Source organism: Pseudorca crassidens, chromosome 1 (assembly GCF_039906515.1).
Source record: "Pseudorca crassidens isolate mPseCra1 chromosome 1, mPseCra1.hap1, whole genome shotgun sequence".
Lineage (NCBI taxonomy): Eukaryota > Metazoa > Chordata > Mammalia > Artiodactyla > Delphinidae > Pseudorca > Pseudorca crassidens.
Window position 1 is genome coordinate 89,413,702 of NC_090296.1, and position 3,190 is coordinate 89,416,891.

The 3,190-nt window shown below is 38.2% G+C and overlaps 1 pseudogene; it reads left to right on the forward strand.

The window, feature by feature from the left end:
* The first annotated feature begins 274 nt into the window (after positions 1-274).
* Positions 275-1,219, forward strand: LOC137206987 (AP-2 complex subunit beta pseudogene; annotated as a pseudogene).
* Positions 1,220-3,190: the final 1,971 nt, after the last annotated feature.

The window sequence follows — 3,190 nt, forward strand, 5'->3', positions numbered from 1 at the left end:
AACCAACCCAATCAAAAAAATGGGCAGAAGACTGAAATAGACATTTCTCCAAAGAAGACATACAGATGGCCAATAGGCACATGAAAAGATACTCACCATTGTTAATTATTAGAGAAATGCAAATCAAACCTACAGTGAGGTGTCACCTTAAACCGGTCAGAATGGCCATTATTTAAAATTCTACAAATAAATTATGGAGAGGGGATGGAGAAAAGGGAGCGCTTCTACATTGTTGGTGGGAATGTAAATTGGTGCAGCCATTATAGAAAACAGTATGGAGGTTCCTCAAAAAAATAAAAATAGAGTGGCCATAGGATCCAGCAACCCCTCTCCTGGGCTTATATCCAGACAAAAGTATAATTCAAAAAGATGGACCTCTTGGGGGGAAGGGCTACATAGTCTGGTGGGACAGTCCTTCATCCCACCATCAGTGCCTGCAACCTTTGCTCCTTCACCTACTCCTGCTGTGGTCAGCAGTGGTCTGAATGACCAACTTGAACTCTCTATGGGGATAGTCATGGCACCTGGTGGATATGGGGCTCCTACAACTGTCTGGCTACCTGCAGTAAAGGCTAAAGTCTTGGAGATTTCAGGAACATTTACTCACCTCCAAGGGCACGTCTATATGGAAATGAACTTCATGAAGAAAGCTCTGTAGCACATGACAGACTTGGCAATTCAGTTTAACAAGAATAGCTTTGGTGTCATCCACAGCACTCCTCTGGCCATCCCTACACCAAACCAGAGCATTGATGTCTCCCTGCGTCTCCACACCTTGGACCCAGTCATGAAGATAGAACCTCTGAACAACCTGCAGGTGGCTGTGAGAAACAATCGTGATATATTCTACTTCAGCTGCCTCATCCCACTCAATGTGCTTTTTGTAGAAGACGGCAAAATGAAGCGCCAGGTCTTCCTTGCAACATGGAAGGATATTCCCAATGAAATGAACTTCAGTTTCAGATTAAGGAAAGTCATTTAAATGCTGACACTGTTTCCAGCAAGTTGCAAAACAACAATGTTTATACTATTGCCAAGAGGAATGTGGAAGGGCAGGGTATTCTTACCAATCCCTGACTCACTAATGGCATTTGGGTTTTGGCCCAGCTCCATAGCCAGCCAGAAAACCCCAATTACACACTGTCGCCAAAGTGTAGAGCTAGCTCCTGAAGCCTCCCAGTACATCTATCAGGTCTATGACAGCGTTTTGAAAAACTAATAGACTGGTCCGGTGCCCTCAGGCCATCCTGTGATTGGTGCAATCCAAGAACTCTTAACCGGAAGAAATTGTATTGCCATGTGGAATCTGAACCCAAACACACCGAGGCCACCCGCCATGGTAGTGATGGGTCTGACCTGTGCTAATATTAGGGCACAACCTTTTGGATAGTTTTAGCTATCCGACACTTGAGCATTTGTAACCACAGCTTCAATCACTTCCCACCTCTTGCCACCTGCTGCTGTCTGTCCTTACTTGTGGGCTTCTCCATCCTGTGCCAGGGGCTGGCGTTTTTTAGTGTAATTTGATATTTTGTAATTGAGAGCTCACTTCAAAAGCAGCAAAAGACGAAATATATTTAAGCAAGGAAAAGTGTTCCTGAAAGAAAAATGTTATTTGTTGTGTTTTTTCTACTCAGTTGTTTGAGCATATTATACATATTAGAGTGGTTTTTCAAATATTTTTCACATTTTGTAGGTACACTCTGCTCTCTGTAAATTGTTTCCTTTGCTGTTCAGAACTTTATAGTTTAATGCAATGTTTTCAATTCTTTTTTTCATTTTCTTTTTTTGCTTTTGCTGCCTGTGCTTTTGTGGTCACATCTGAAAATACATTGCCCATAGCAGGTCAAGAAGTTCCCCCCCCCCATATCTTCTTCTAGTAACTTTACAGTTTCCGATCTTTTATTTAATTCTCTAAACCAGTTTGAATTAATTTTTGTATACAGTGTGAGATACAAGTCTAATTTCTTCCTTATGCTTGTGAATATTCAGTTTCCCATGAATTTACTGAAGAGAAGATCCTTTTCTCATTATATATTCCTGTCACTTTTGTCAAAGATCATTTGATTGTAAATATGTGGATTTATTTCTGAGGTCTGTATTTCTTTCCATTGTTCTATATGTCTGATTTTGTACTGTGACCATACTGCTTTGATTACTATGCTTTGTAGTATAGTTTGAAATTATGAAGAGTGATGCCTACAGCTTTTCTCTTTGTGCTCAAGATTGCTTTGGACATTTGGGGCCGTTTATGGTTCCATATGAATTTTAATATTTCTTTTTCTATTTTCTGGGGAAACTGCCTGTGGATTTTGACATGGATTGCATGGACTCTATAGATTGCTTTGGATAGTATGGACATTTTTAGCAATGTTCATTTATTCAATCTAGTAATATGGGCGATCGTTCCATTTATTTGTGTCTTCTTCACATTCTTTCATCAATATTTTATAGTTTGCAGTGTACGGCTCTTTTACATTCTTGGTTAACTTTATTCCTAAATATTTTATTCTTTTGTGTGCTTTTGTAAATGGGACGTTTTTTAACCTTTTCTGATAGTTTCTGTTGTTAGCATACAGAACCACAAGTAATTTTTATATGTTGATTTTGTGTCATGCTTCTTACTCCATTTATTTATTAGTTTGAACAGTTTTTTTGAAGTGGCATTTTTAGGTTTTTGTAGATATAAAAACATGTCATCTGCAAACAGAAAATTTAGGTTTACCTTTATGATTGGGATTTATTTATTTTTCTTGCCTACTTGCTCTGGTTAGGAATTCCCGTACTATGTTGAAAAGAAGGGGCAAGAATTGTAATCTTGTCTTGGCTGAAACTTAGGAGAAACACTTTTGGGACTGTTAGCTTTGGACCTGTCATATGACTTTTAATGTGTTGAGGTATATTCCCTCTATAGCTAATTTCTTGACAATCTTTATCATGAAAGGAAGTTGGATTTTGTCAAATAATTTTATGTATCTATTAATATGATATTTTCCCTTTATTCTCATAATGTAATCTATCACATTTATTGATTTGCATACATTGTGCCATCCTTGCATCCAGGCATAAATCCCACTTAATCATGGTGAATGAATCCCTTCAATGTGCTGCTGAATTTAGTTTGCCAGTATTTTGAGTGTATTTCATTTATGTTATTCAGGAATGTTGATCTGTACTTTTCTCATTGTGC